Genomic DNA, 16,023 nt, shown 5'->3' with positions numbered 1-16,023 from the left:
ACTTGGCATGCACCCCTATCAAACACCAACTGCTGCCACACACTCTCTTCCCTGATTTGTTATCTTGGCAAGCCCCTCACTTTGTATATCTGGCCATTCCTTGCAGGTTTTTTCATTCTCCATTTGCCCTAATGTTCTTTCTATGCTGTCTAAGTTGAGCTGAAGATCTGGAGAAGAAATTCATAGTGGTGTGTGATTAGCTGTGCCAGTAGCAGTTGTTATGGCCTGCAGTGGGTTCTGACATCTGTTCCAAAAAGCAAAGCTGTTTTTTCTTCAGAAGCTCTCATATTACTCCAAATAGCCACATCCTTTCAAAACATGCTCCTGTGCTGTTCATACTCTCCTCTGGAAACCACTGAAATCCATTCTTCGCCTGTTGAGGGACAAACAAGGCATGTAATCAAGTATTTGTAGAAACAGTAATAAGTGCTCAACAGCTTTTGAATCTTATTCACTTCATACTTAATTGAATAAACACCAAATTTCTAATTATTGCAAAAACTCACAGACTGGAAGTTTTAGAACTTATAAATTTCAGTGCTGCTGTAGCACAGATTTATATTAATGTTTCTTCAGTGGTTAAAAAAACCCCTACCTGTCCTGAAATGGAACATGTGAAATTAATCTATTCCAATTCCTTTTGCATTATTCTCTTCCCAAGCTGGAAACCTAACTAATCTGCATCTGATCAAGTGCCAGTAATGATAGTCTGTAAGCAAAAACTTACCCAAATTCCTGGCGTGTTTTAGTTTCAAGATAACCAAGTACAGATTTCCAGGGTGTTTCTGTAACTGATTTTGTATTTGGTGTATATTTATAGGATATTTCTCTCATATGAGAGAAGAAAGGGTGATTCACAGTTTGGTTTTGCACCTGAATAATGGTGTTGCCGTTTACTTCCCAGTTATTTTCTTTCAGCTGTGGGAAGATTTTATTGATAGGCTTGGCAAGGACTGGACACACATTTCACCTGGACACCAGGACATTCTGTGCTTTGGGATTTTGCTCTTCCATTCAGCCCTTCCCACGGTGGCCTGGATTCAGTCTGGCTGGGTGCTGTGAGCTACATGTCTTTGAGAGAGGGAATCTCAAACTCCTTCAAGTCTCCAGCTAACCCACAGAAGGCACAGCTGTTTATACTTTATTCTTGCTGTTTTCTTCTGCTTTGGGGTCAATCTTAAAATGAAATTTGCCTTGAGAAGCAGAGGGTAATGTGGGAGCCTTTCTGGTTCTACGCTTACTTGAATAGGTACAATCATTCACATTTTGCCCAAAACTCAGTGAAATAGCTGAATATTTTGTAGACAGCTGCCATGTCTAATCACACTTATTTGTGTTTAAATTTTGACGTATGGTTCCCATTTCTGGGAAGCCTTCGTGCTATTTAATGGATACAACATTATTTTAAAATTGTGGACACAAGCAGAAACACTGCTTGACATTAGACTGATTCTGAAACACGGTAACCCTATTTAGAGTTAATTATGACCCCTTGAGGGGAGCTGGCATAAGAAGCCCTGAGAATATTTGCAAAATTGGGATGTTAGTCCAAGGAACATTTATTGGGCTTGAAATAAGCCTACATCTTTATTTTTCTTTTTTCTTTTTTTTTCTTTTTTTTTTTTTTTTGGTGTCAGTTTGAGAGGAACAAGTATAATTGAATTGGCAAAGCGCTCTCTCTGACATTGATTTTTACAACAACTTTACCTTTTAGACAAAGTCTCACATGTTATTGATTTGAAAATTCATTGTGAATGTTTTAAGGTCTGGTTTCTGTCTTCTCTGGGGAAGAAAAAAACAACACACAAAACAGTACAGTGTAAGGTACAGGTCAGGAGCAGAACAGTACATGCAACATTTTCTTGTTTTCAAACCCAGTGTTTGACTTTCCAGAGTTTGTTGTTCCTCTTGACTTATTTCTGCATCTGTGGCAGTTATGACAGGGGCAAAAGCCATCTCTAAATTCATTTATGTGTGTGCCCATGCCCACACAGAGCTCCACTCTTCAGATGTCAAAAAACTCTTAAGGGGAGGAAAAATAGCAAAGGCATTTTTGGAAAATAGTCCCTTCCTTTTGGATTTAATTAGTGGTGCTCAATTACACAAAGGCATTATGATTGTATGAGCAGAAAGACCCCATGACTCTTTTGAGGTGTCTTGCACCAGAGGAAACCACATCTACAGGGCAGGAACATTTCCCTAGGGACTGAGAGTACTCAGCTGTTGGAGATGCATCTACACTTTGTCTTTCTTAAGTGTTTGTTGTCTCTGCTGCCGTATTTCCCCTCTGGTTTTGTTTTTTTTTTTTTTTTTGTCCAGACAATACTAAATATATTTCCCCTCTGGTTTTGTTTTTGGTTTTTTTTGTCCAGGCAATACTAAATGTCACGGGACAGATGCTGTTTAGGTAGGCATTAGGATATGGCTTGCCTGAATGCTATTCAGTAATTCCTGAATACTAAATGTCACAGGACAGATGCTGTTTAGGTAGGCATTAGGATATGGCTTGCCTGAATGCTATTCAGTAATTCCTGAATTTGAATCATTCATTTTCTAAAGTAACAGTTCCCTATGCAGTGAATCACTTGTGACTCCTACCCTTGTGACTGGGACCCCAGGATGGAACAACTCAGACACTCTGCAGCCTCTGCAGGCTTCCCTGAGTAGCACAGCCCTGTCTCATGTTCCCACTGCCCCCCTGCTCATATTTGTGGTGTTTCAGAGCTGTGTTATGTTGCACGGGCAGCCAAGGGACAGTGCAATGAGAATGAGTCTTTGTGCATTGGGGAGGTATGACCTTTCTCCAGTACAGAGCAAGAATTGATCAGCACATGTGGATCCTGGAAGTGAAGGGGATATCTAGGCTTGAAGAAATCCCTTCAGGCTGTACATGTGCAAAGGCAATGCCATGCTATCTCCAGGCCTCGCAGAGCCCACACTCTGTGCTGGGTTTGTACATATATCCTGACTTTATTCACGTTCTGGAAAGCTGCCCCAGGAATGTCTACAATCTGGCATGCAGCATATTACAGCTGCATTGCTGAAAGAACCCTCCAGCCAGCAAATCCCAGCCCATTCCTGCACAAAGGCTCCTCTCTGTAGCTGCAGGCTCAGCTGGGCCATGGCCTCCCCTGAGCAGATGTTTGCTCACCCTGTGTCTCCATCCCAGCAAGGGCAGGATCTGCAGGCTGTGGGATGTGGCTGTGTGCACCCCTCCTGCATCACCTGCAGCATCCTTTGGGCTGAAGGAAAGACCCAGCAGGTGGATAACTCCTCACACTCCTCTACTCCTTAGACTCACTTGGAGAATAGTTGACCTGGAGACCTGGTGCCCAGTAGACAAAGCAGAACAAAGCCAAACCACATTTTCCTGGTGACCCTTTGCAAGGAGGAACTGCTGCAGTGACCTGCCTCAGCTGTAGTGTCCATAAGAGAGGAAAACAACAGAACATGGACTGAGAAGAAACAGAGGAAAACTGAGCAATGTGGCCTCCCTAATTCACACACCTACCCAGATGTCCAGGGCTAAACTAAGTCCAAAGGACTCCAATGGTTTGGTTTGGTTTTTTTTAAGCCGAACAGTTCTTTTCATTAGGGACCAAGGTAATTAAGTGCCTTAGCAAGGAATGGCATGCACTGCACCACACTGCTTGCAGAAGTTGCTGATACCCAGAAGCAAAGATAATACTACATTCCCTCAGTTCTCCACCCTGAGAATTCACATCAGTAACAACCCATTAGATCTCAACACTGTTTCCAAGAAATGCGGCTAAAACAGCATTTCTTTGGAGGTAACAAAAATAAATGTGACTCAAAAGAAAGCAATTTACCTAGGAAACTGAGAGCTCCAAACATCAGCATATCTCAGCTTTCTTGGGATTTTTTTTTTATTTTTATTCTGCATTTCTAAATGGCATGGATTCAGTCCCCGTAGATGGGCCGTGACGGCGCACATCTGGTTTTATGGTTAAGGAAATAGCTGATTGAATCGATACACTCAGCACAGCTGACTGGAGTAAATAAAAGAGGCTTTGAAGGAAGCCTTGTTTTCCCCTGCATGGATGAGTCCATGTTCAGTGCTGTTGCAGTTGCCCTGGAGTGTGTGAAGTGACACAAGGGGAGAAGAGCTGTCAGTGTATTTCTTCCTGAAATGAGCGTGCTTGCTCTCTGTCCATCATAACTTTGGTTTTGTGAGAATACAGCTCTTAAAAACTGTCAATCGCTTTCTGCCCAACTTGCCACAGTCAGCAAGAGAAGGAGGTGGCAGGCTGGGCCAGGAAAGTGGAACTGACCCATGAGGTAGATGGTTTCCATCACTGTTATGATCACACCTAATGATTCTGCGTGGAGTAATTGTCAGACATGAGCTTCTTTGTTCTCAGAAGCCCATGGGAAAGGATGGGGGAAATTGTAGGAGAAATCTGTGTGTCCAGAAGGGTAGCAGAGGGAGGCAGTGGGGGTTCAAACCTGGCAGCAAATCCTGACTCAGTGTAAATGAACTGCAAAACTCTGGGGGAGCCCCAGGGTTTTGGAGGCCACAGGCTCATGTTTCTCTAATTCAACCTTTCAGGCACAATATAACTGTAAAAGCATTGGAACAAAAAATCTCAGTCACCTTTTGCAGCACTGGGGCAGCCAGAGAATAGCACCTTAAGAGTTTGTAGGGGTGCACCTTGGACCTCTCAGGATGATCTCCTGGGTGGGCAAAGGCTGCAAGCACCAGTTTACAGCTCCTTGTCTGCCAGATGTGTGTGAGATTCCCACAGAGCAACTGGCTGGCTGTAACCATTCCAAGAACTTACCTTTAAGCTGATAATTGGGGGTAAGACACAGACCTTTCATAAATACCTCAGTTTTATTTGTTGCCTTTGTTCTCCTTGTGCAGACCATACACAGAGTCTTTAAGGCCCCTGTTCTCTATTGAAGTCCATATTGATCACAGCTGGAAAGTTACCATCCTAGGAATGGTTTTTCCCAGGCAGTGGGAAAGTTATTTTCTTAGGCACCTCATTGTCACATCATATTCTGGGGAACTACTTCAGAGCAGGATCTGTTAGCTTTATGACAAATCCCTTTATTTACATGGAGGGATGGCAGTTTTGGGTTTATCCTACTAAAACATTGCAAGGAACAGGCCTGCAAACAAAAATGCTGGTGCAAGATTCATTCTAAGCTATCCCCAGGGCTGTTTTATCTCCCAGCTCTCCCTGCTGCAGCCCAAATCTCTGTCTACAGATGTAAACTGCACTTTGGGTTTTATCTTCTCTCCTTTCTTCAGCCAGGTCACCCTCCCACTATAAACCCAAGCAAAGGAAAAGTAGGTGGTTTGTTTCTAACACCTGGGGGCTTTTGGTGCTCTGTTGCCCTAAAGCAGCACAGATGGGGTTCATTTACCTGAATCTGACCTCTTAGGAGGGGCCTCTTGACTTGCCTCTCCTGGGTAATTCTAGTGCAAAGCTGGAGGTGCTCTCCTAACCCAGGTAGGGCAGGGGCTTCCTTGTGTGCATAATTACACTCCACTTACAAAGGGGACATGAAGAAATACAGATACATCTTGGTTTGGATGTGCAGTATGTCTCTAGTTTGTGCCATGAGGAGTTTTTGCACTTAAAGTCTGACAGAGAAAATGTCACCTGCCTGCCAGAGGCAGCCGTGCTCCACCAAGGGCTCGTGTCCTGCAGGTGTGAGGCAAAAGTGTCCTTGGGAGCTGAGCTCCTGTGTGGAAGGAACTTGGCTGTGTGCTCTTTGTTTGAAAATGGGTTTGAAGGGGGTTCTCTTCTTAGGTATTTCTTTTAAGCACTGCCATTAATAGCTTGAGTGTTGCTGAGGGTTTAGGGGGTGATGGAGGCTACCTGGAGGCCCAGTAGAAGAGGAGTTGGTGCCCTATGGGCTCTGGTGGGAACCTGTGCTCCTTGGTACTTACCAGGCTGGCAGGCTTCTCTCAGCTCTGCCAGCCCTGAAGACTGGACTGTCAGAGAAGCAATTCATTATTAAAGGACATTTAAAACTCCAGAAATAATACAGGTAACACGAAAAGATGAGCCTAAACAATGGGTTGCCAGTCCTCTGAGGAGTCAAGACTTGAAGTGCGCAGGTTGCTGTAGGAAGACTGAATTGATGCCATTTAATGATACCTTCTTCTCCTTTAGCAGGTAACTTGGCTCTGGACAGAGAAATGGAGGAAATATCTGACAGATTCACACTACGGAGAGCAATACTTGCTTGGTGAGTGACCTTGGCAGAGGACGGGTGGTCACTGTCCTCACTGTGGCTGCTTTCGGGACATTAGTTTTGGTCTCCTTCCTATGGTTAGCCTGCTGCTAAGCTTTCCCTCTGCATCTCTGCTCAGAGTGTTTGGCCCAGCATTAAGAGAATGTGTCTGCTCTTAATGGAAATTGTGTTTCTGAGTGACATGGAAGGAGTTTTCCAAACTCTGCTAGTATTTCAGTGCGTGATCTGGAGCAAAACAGGCTGCCCTGCTGCACTTCGATTGATTGCTCCTGAATAAAGTGGACTCTTAATGCCTGTCCACAGGGGCGTTAAGAAATGTAAAAAGTATTTGTAAATTAAAATGCCTGAATGAAAGGCTCTGGTATGTGTAATCATAGAATATCACATTAAGTAGGAAGGCAAATGTCAGGGGAGTTCCTGGCATTCCATGGAGCCTAGCTTGTCTCGCATAAATAGATTTAATAAGCTCTGCTAGAATTGAAGACAGGTTACTTTTAAGCATATTTATTGGAATTTACATAAGTATACATCAAAGAGAAAATAATGCAGGCTCTCAGTTACTTCAGTCTAGTTTTTGATAGCTAATACTTCATCCCTTCCAGCATATCATAAAGTTCCTTTTCATGGTCTCAGAAGAGCATAAGGAATTGAGTGAAAGGAGCTGAGTTGTTACTCTGTGTGATGATCTGGGGGTTCAGGGTAGAGCTCTGTCTGTGTTTCATTGGTTTCCTCGTGTTCTTGTTATGCCTAACTCTCCAGAACCCTGAGAAAGATAAATGACAAAGCCCATCAGAACACTGATACATGATTTAGCCTTTCCATTCAGGATTAAGCAGGGCCCTGGTGAAGGCAGAGGAAACTGCTGCTTTGGGAACAGTGATCACTCAGTGGTCAGTGCAGGGCTGACCAACCATCTTGCCCCTTTGGCTATATTTCATGCTCTTGGTGTGTGTGAGAGCAGAAGATGTGTGCTGTGCAATCAAGAGTTACTAATGAGCAGGAGATGAGGTGGGTTCCTGGTGTCCCAGGGAAGCTGGGTGCCAAAGGGACCCTGGAGCACAGGTACCTGCATGAACACTGTCCCCAGCAGCCTCTCCTGCTTGCTGAGTGCTGTGTAGAAAACACTTTCTTGTCAGTATTTCTGTCAGAAGAAGAGACATGAGTCTTTCTCTCACTGTAAATGTCCAGAGGCAAATAATTTAATCTTCCTGTGCTAATTCCCCAGCTAATAAAATGGGGCTGCTCACCCTGCTCCCCTCTACTTACACAAAGCTTTTCCCCTGCCGACAGTGAGTGTTATGCTCCAAGAACCAGCCCTTAACACAGCCAGCTTGTACATCTTGGGTGACCTGGTCTCATCCAAAAAGCCAAGAAGAGCCCTTGGCAATCACAGCTGGAACTCAGAGGCCAGTCTGTGGTCAGAAACAAGAGCGTGTTTTGTTCATACACAGCCAACGCTGCCAGCTGTTTCCACACTTTAGCAAGTGTTTCCTATTCAAACAGAAAATGGTTGATGGGAACTGAACCAGATACAGCCATTCCAGCTAACAGAAAAGAGTTACACCCACGGAGAAGGTGAAAAAGATGTTAGAAGTCTCCAATGCAGTGTTTACCAAATTACCAGATGTTTGGAATCCCTTAAGTCCTCTAACAGGCCTTTGCAAGGCAATGTTACTCTTGAGTATCATGGCTCTCCTGAAACAGCATTAAAATGAACTAATTTTAGCCTTGAATTATGAGATTTTTTTTTTTTTCCTCTAACAGAAGGTGTCCCTGAGGCCTTAAGGGTAGATCTTTATTTCCAAAACGTTGCCTTTGTATATTTTAAACGGATCATCTGGATGAAGTCCTAATGGCTGGTTCAGACTGTCTGATTTATAGCAACAGATGTTCACCTTTGTAAATGGGGAGATTCTTGGAGATACAGAACACATTTATGAACCTGATATTCCACACCAAGGTCAGGTTTTCTTGCCTCATTTTTGTACAGGTGTAAATCCAGATAGGCTCCTGTGAAGTCAATGAAATTGTTCCATGAAAGGCACAAAAATCAGAGCTGCAGGAAATGGCAGAGGAGTTATTTCTTTCTCCAGTGGACTGAATTTTAGAACCTGTGGCAATTGGAGGTGATTAAGGTTGAGAAATGTGCCTAAGGAGCAATAGGGTGCTCCTGCTGAGTGATTGGGAAAAATGTGGATTCTTGCATGACACCTGGGGAGCCATTTCTTCATGTGGCAAAAAAAGATGGCAATCAAAGAGCCCAAAATTAGGAAGCAAAAAAATGAAAGAATAATGAGAGGGGGAGATACCTTAGACCTTTTAAGTATTTAATCCCTATATTTCAAAAGGTAGGATTCCTACTGCTGAAACTTCCTGCAAAAATTTCTTTGATTTTCAATGTTGAAGTCTGGAAAAAATAATTGACCACACTGAGTTAAAAAAAAATAAAAAAAATTAAAACAGCTTTCAGACAGCTGTATCAATATATTTTTTACATCTTCAGATATTTTTATTATTTTATCTACACTTTGCCAGAAAAAAAGCTTCAGAATTTCCCACGACATTTTCGTGTTTTGACTGAGCAGATACTTTTGGGTTTTGCTTGAAAATTTGTAACTTTTTGTAAAAGAATAGAAGTTCCTTCAGATATTGTAGAAGCTCCAGCTCTAGCTTATCTTTGGGGACTTATGCTTTTTTAGGTGCTGCTGGAGCAATAGTATCCAAATGAACAATCAAGGCTGTATAACTTTATTATTACCAAACCTGCTGTATTTCACACATTCGCACTCTCTTCACCTCCAGCTACTCAATCCATCTCTGTGTCTCCATATAATACTCTTAGAGCTGAGCTGTTGATGCCAGCTCTGATTTAAAATGCCACGATGATTAAGTGTCCTCCATAATCCACTAAATGGAATAAATAACATTATTAATTCAGTATGCAATTGTCTGGCTTACAACACTGAGCTTAATATTTAATACAGCGTAATGGACCTGATTTCCAGCTACTAGATGCCTTCCCTTAACTTGCCTCTCCAGTCATCACTATTTGCTTAAAATATTGTTCCAGCTGAAGTGCAGCAGGAAAATTCCTCAGTTAAAACTGAGGCAGAAATGAGACATGAGGAACTGCTTTGTGCTCCTGGGGGAGGCTCCAGCCCTGTCAGGAGTACAGGCGTGGGCTGTGTTGATGTCATGTCAAAATTGTGGTACCCCAGCCTTGCTCCTGAGTGCACACAAAGTGTTGTTTCCCATTTGGATCATGGTGGCCACGTGGTCCTGGAGGAGAAACAAGAACAAAAGGTGCCTGAGCTCCACGGACATTAGTGTGGGTCCCAAAGGATCTGCTAGAGGTAGTGCTGCTCCTTTGGATTGATATTTTTCTGGCAGAGTTATAATGTGCAATCAAAAAATGGAGTTAAATCAAAGACCCGTTGCTCTTCCCAAAATAAAATCAATGGGAAGAATTCACCCTGGTATCTTTTAAGCAGTCTGGATACAAAGCAAATTATTCGGAGCTGGATACTGCCTGCCAAAACCTGCAGCTTTATTCATCTGAAATATTCCAGCGTAGGAAAAGGCAATTCAGGACTATTCTCTGCTTTGTCTGGTTTAGATCTCAAACTCCCGAGGGCAGGAGCTGCCTTGCAATGCCTGACACTGGGACCTTAATGCTGCTCCAGCTCATCCAGTACAGGGATAATGAAGTGAGCTCCTTGCAGTAATTTGGTTTTGCTCTGTAGGCCTGGGCAATAAGCAGTCGTTTTAAGACCTCAGAGATTTGGCTTCCAGAATACCTGATGATGGAGTTTTATAGCCAGTTTTACTGCTGCTGAGTTGTTGTTAGCAGAGAACTAATCTGAATGCATAATACGTGGAAAACACCGTTTATATCACCTGGCAAATGTATGCTTCAGCTTCTCATCCAATCCAGAGCTAGAAACAGGATGATTTGTAGGATCTCCATGGTCCATCACAAGGAATTCTTTGGAAAGGTTCAAAATTCCATCTAAAATCAGAGTGGAGGGGTTTTTAAATGCCAGGGGGGTGGTTTTCTGAGTTGACCTGGATTTGCACAGAACTAGCAATGCAAAGGCAAAAAACAGCTGGAAGTGTAACTGGGAAGAGAACAGAGAAAGGGGATTCTTTTTTTTCTCAAGGGGATTTTTTTTTTTCCTTGAAAACAGGCAAGGAATTAGATATGGTGGCTTCAAATATCTAATGAACAAAGGAGGAAAGCATGAACCTGGGAGCAGGCAAGACAGCCAGGTCAAGTGTCTGCTGGCATTAATATGATCCAAACCACTGGGCCTATCATAAAAATTATTTTGCTGCTGGTTATTCTGGGACCAGGCTGTGATGTGAGAATTCTCCTGTGTCAAAACATGTCCGAACTGACTTTCACTGCTGGACATCCATGTCTTTGCTCTCAGTGGAAATTTATTCTTAACAAGGTTCCACTGGAGCTTTGTTCTTTGATAAAGGTATTTTAAATGTCTTAGGTAGGGTTCTCTATGCAGGGAAAGGAAATTTGAGATGTTTAGTTCTTCCATATTTTCTTATATTTGTCACAGAAGGTGCCAGAGAGCTGGAAGTTTGGTACCAGGAGTCTGATCCAACCTGAACTCCTAGAAAATTCTGTAACTTCAGTAGAATTTTTTATGGAGGATCCCTGGTTGGAACACTCAGCTGCTTCAGATTAGCCCTTGGCTGGAATGTAAATACACAGAGAAGTTGCAAGGAAGATGTAAGGGCCATTTCCTTGGAACACCTTTTCCCTCTCTGCTTAAGGATTTCTAAACATACAACACCGTGCCCTAATTGCTTACAAATTATTGGGTTACCACAAATGCTTGCACTGGAGGTGTCAGGAGATGCTGGTGGCTTTTCCTTGTTATGATAACAAAGTGCATGTTCACATCCTCTCCATAAAGGGACATAACACTTGGAAAACTCTTACATTTCTAGTTGTGCCAGACACTCTGGGTTTTGCTGCTGTATCACCATGTATCTTAACAGTGTCATTCTCTCAGAAATAGCTTTATACTGCTGATCTCTAACCAGCAAGGTAACCCTACTCTACAGCCAGCACTAAGGGGTACAGAAATCCATCAGGATTTCAGTCCAGGGCATACCTGGGAAACATGAGCATGATGCAGTGTTCCTTGTGCCTAGCTTGTTCCTTGTACAGCCACATTGAACTCTGTTAAAAAATATTATCCATCATTACCAGCAGCTTTCCTCTGCTCTTCTCATGTGCCCCCTCCATTGCTGTCTGTGTTTATAGCCCCAAAATGCAGCCAAGTGCCAGAATTGTTCCAGAAGTACAATGTGTTCATGCATTGCTTTGGATGAGAGATGGTAGAGTGGTGCCACTATTTTTCCAAGTATTGAGAACTTTTCAGCAAGCTCTGTCTGGTCGCTGTGGTGAGGTCAAAGCATTGGCAAAGACAAACTCAAAGATGTCTTGCACCATTTCTCAATGTCTGTGGTTGGTTGGTTGCCTTTTAAAGTGTCAGCTCTTCCTGCAGAATGGAAACAAGGTTTTGTCTAGGAAACATCCAAATGCCTTTTCTTTTTGGCCCTTGGGAAACCTTTTGAAATCTTCCAGATGAAAAACAGAGAACTCCCCAGGCTTGAGTATGTGTATTTGTTGGCACTTCACAACTGCTGAGGGCTAAAAAGCACAAGGAAGTGCAGGGATCTGTGCTGGTGGGGTGCAATGGTAGATGAAGATGCAGCAGTGTCTTGCTTTCAGCCCTCTCCTACTGCCCTCCAAAAGCAGCTCAATGGCAAATTTGTCTTCCAAGCCACAAATGAGAAAATGCAGTGCTTCATGTTTCCTGTACTTTACAGTAAGTTTACTGTAGTTGATCAGGTTAATTCATCTTGGCCCTGCTTCTTAGAATGCTCCCTGGTATATATTCTCAGAGGAAAAGCCACCTGTTTCTCCAATCTGCTGCAATATCTACATTTCAAAGAGGGGAATCTTGTATGGAGTCCTGCTCCTGTTCTGAATTGCCTCCATGTATTGGGATGAGTTTTGCCTCATCCCAATCAGTCTTTTATAGGTGCAGAAATGAGAAGAAAGTCCCTGGAGTGGCAATTTGGTGAGGGCTCTTCTACCATTAGGGCTGCATTTTAGGGCATTTCTACACTGCTTTTGTCAGCAGTCACACTGAAAGCTCAGCAAGGGAAAATCCCAGGCCAGCTGGACTGAAGGAGCTTTTTGTTCCTGCAGGGCTGAGGGAAGCAGTGGATGAACTGGATCTGGGTTTGAGCTTTAAAGATTTCCCCACATAATAAAAGCTTTCAGGTCTGCTTCACCAATTGCTCCTAATACATCCTGGCTTGGTTCTTTTGAAGGGCAGCAAGAGCAAGTAACTTTGGGTGTCTCTTGGAGCATCTCTAGGACACCTGGGGCTCCTTATCTCCATGAAAGCAGTAGGTTGTCTGCTTAACAACCTGTGCATGTGACATGGCAATCATGTGGCCTGTGGCACTGCTGGGTTCTTTTATGAGCCACAGGAATGAAGAGCTCTGTGCCATGCAGGGCACTGGAGTCCAGTTGGTTGTGTCAGCAGCCTATCTCAAACAAAGCCAGAAGACATTTCAGTGGAAACTCCTTTAGAAGGAAATACTTCAGATTCCAGATGTTTGGGATTTTTCTGCATATTTGTAAAGTTAAAATGTTCCTGTAGGACTTGGTTAGCATAATTATCCATGCAAAGTTTTTGCTTTTAAGCTGTACTCAATTTTTTGTGAATGTTGGTTGCTGTCCACACTGCAGCCTGGAAGTCCTTGCTGGTGACAGGAGAAACTGAATTTGCAATGATTCAATCTTGCACTATGCTGGTAGCAGTTTAAATGATTTGTGTACTCCCATTAACCAAGTGACAGAGCCAGTATTTCTCTTCCCCCACCTTCCATTTCAATCATGGCTTATTGCAGGGAAAAACTTGCTTGTTTTGTCCCTGAGAAGGCTGGGGAAAAGGGTTTGTGTTTCTGCTTGCTTAATTGGGAAAAGGGATTTTATGTGGCTGCCTGCACTTGCTGCCCTTATTACACGAATTATTCCTCTATAGATTTGAGAGCAGTGAGTCATAAGACACAGCAGACTTCCCTGGAGAGGCAGATGCAGACAGCCTTATCCAGAGCATCAGCTGTGCCTTTCTTCTCTTTTCACAGACAAAGCAAAGGCCCACGGGGGCATCCTGCCTCTCTGCAAGCACGGAGCTTTGTCTTCTAAGATCAGCTACCTAAAGACATATCTGTTTTTCAATCTATTTGGATGAGATTTTATTTCTTTCTGCAGTCCCTGCCCATTTCTGCTTTAAAACCATCACTGTTACTGCACTGCATGACTTAAAACTTTACTGTCCATTTCAGGAGATACTTATCTGTGTCCTTATCCTCTGCCTGTCTAAAGTACCAAATCTCAGCTTCTCCACATGGTTACTTTGGTAGGTGCTGTGACTTTGGCCTAGTGGTCTTTCAAGAGGTGCACAGTACACAGTCTGAGGGCTGGAGAAATTTGAGCAGTGTCAGAAGTCAGATATTCTTTCTTTTGGTTTAGCACATTTTCCAGTTCTCCCTGCCCACAGACCCAGAGCATCAGCACAAACATCTCAGTAAATCCCATTCCTTGCACAGCATTTCAAAAGTGCCCTTAATGCCACGGGAAATTGGCTCTGCATGTGTCCAGAAGGGGATGGTTCTGGCTGCATCACACATTCAGCCCCTGGCTTTGCTCATTTGCACCAGCTTCTGCACACATTGATGGGCTTGAAAAGCTCCCCAGTCCCCCAGTGCCCTTCTCCTGTGCTGGGCAGACAGGAGGATCAGGAGAGGCTGTTCCTTTGAGGGGGAGAGCTGGAGTGCAAAATGAGCAGCCCACAGCCCCCGACTGGCAGTACTTCATTCAGGAACACTTCTCTCTCCACAGGGGCTGGTCTGCTCTCTTTATCCACCCCCTGACATGATTCTATATCCAGGCACTTAAGAAAAAGAAAAAAGCAGCAAAACTGAAAGCTGCTATTTTTAAACTCTGCCCTTGGCTCTTTGCAGCACTCTGCTTTCCTCCCTGTGATTCAGTGTTCTTTTGAAAACTAGGCACCAGGGCCCTGTGGTTTCCTGGTACTTGGAACATAAAATCTCCTAATTCTTCTCTCACAGCAAGCTTCAGAGGCCAGGGAGTGATTGATATTTTCTATCGCTTCATTAATAGTCACGGCACAGTAGTTTCCTAATCTGTTTTTGCACTGCTTTTTATTTTGAGTAATTTGTCTTTCAAATTTCCTCAGCCCTCCGTGTCACACAAAGCAACTGCTGTTTGCTCCCCTCCTGCCTTCTAACTGCTGGGTTGAGACCTTCAGGAGCTGGGGAGTTGTGGGTCCTTCCTCAAGGAGCTTCCCCGTGTTTGTTTTGATAAGATTGGCAAATAATCCTGAGGGTATGTCCCAGAGTGATCAAAATCCCTGGGAAAGGAGAATTCAGCCCAATTCCTCAGAGTCTGTTCACTTCCATCACTGTGCACAGTGAGAAAGTTTGTGCCATAATCCATTTTCCCAGCTTCATGGCCAGCCTTGGATCTCCCCTCCTTCAAACTGAACCTGCTTTGGAGTCCTGTGTTTGGCAACCAGCATGGAGAATCTGTAATGTCTGAACTGTTTTTCTGTACTTCTTACATACCTCCACCAGTCAATTCTAGTCCAAGGAATTCCAAGTTCAAAACCTGGATATTAGACCTATTTCTGTGGTGAATAAGGTGCTCAGGGCACATGAACTAAACAAATCTCTGGCAGAGAAAGGAAAACCTGGGATATCTCCTGCTGACCATGCCCACATCACCACATCTTCAGGGATAAATCTATACTGGATAAAAGCAGAAAATGCAGTGGGACCCATTTGCAAGGGGCTTGGGCATCCACAGAGGAGATGGAGGAAAACAGAATGGGGCCAGTTGTTGTGAGCCAGCTCCTCCCTGCCACACTGCCTTGTAAACACCTGGAAGCTTTACCTGTACACGAGCTGCTGTCCCAGACTGAACAATGCTCTGTGCAGCTGGGGCTCTCTGGCATGACTGCAGTAATCATGAACTCGCTGTAAACTGCTTTTTCATTCAACCCAACTTGCAAAAAGGCAGACAGGCTGTAGTCTAAACACCCCAAGAGTCTGTATTTGCTTTGTTCCAGCACACTCTGCTCTCCTGTGATTTAAAACAATGTGTCTTTGTGCTTATCTTCTGGGCTTGGCAAGACAGGATTTACCTCTGAGTTTTTGTCTCAACAGGAGAAATTGCTGTCTAACAGATCCTTTGTGGACTTCCGACCAAAACCATCCAGTGCAACATATGGTAAGTCGTTCAATGTTTTATAAACTCAGACCCTCAACTACAGCTATTTATGGTGGAAACTGGCATATCAATAGTTTCTTTTTGGTTACAAGGGTAATGAATTCTGGCTTATGTTTTTATGACATCTCAGTTTGGGTTTCTCCAGACCTTCCTTTTAGATTATAATGCCTTTGACTTTACGTTTGTTCCTTCTGGTGCCTGCCACAGCAGCTTAGCACTGTGGTGTGTCAGCAAAGGAAGAATCTCAGCCACAGTCCCCTTGCTCCAAAACACACAGGCCTTATTACTTCTGTTAAAGGGGAAGGTTTGTGCCCTGATGTGACGTGTGGCAACAGCATGTGAGGCTTTGGATGGTCCTGTTACTGCACTGATGTATCCATTCTTAGTCATGTCCTCCTCTGATGCAAGAAAGGGGTGAGACCGTGGATAAATGACTA

This window comes from Pyrgilauda ruficollis, unplaced genomic scaffold (assembly GCF_017590135.1).
Source record: "Pyrgilauda ruficollis isolate IOZ18807 unplaced genomic scaffold, ASM1759013v1 scaffold9, whole genome shotgun sequence".
NCBI classification, from domain to species: domain Eukaryota; kingdom Metazoa; phylum Chordata; class Aves; order Passeriformes; family Passeridae; genus Pyrgilauda; species Pyrgilauda ruficollis.
The sequence above is the reverse complement of the archived record's forward strand: the minus strand, read 5'-3'. Positions refer to the sequence as shown.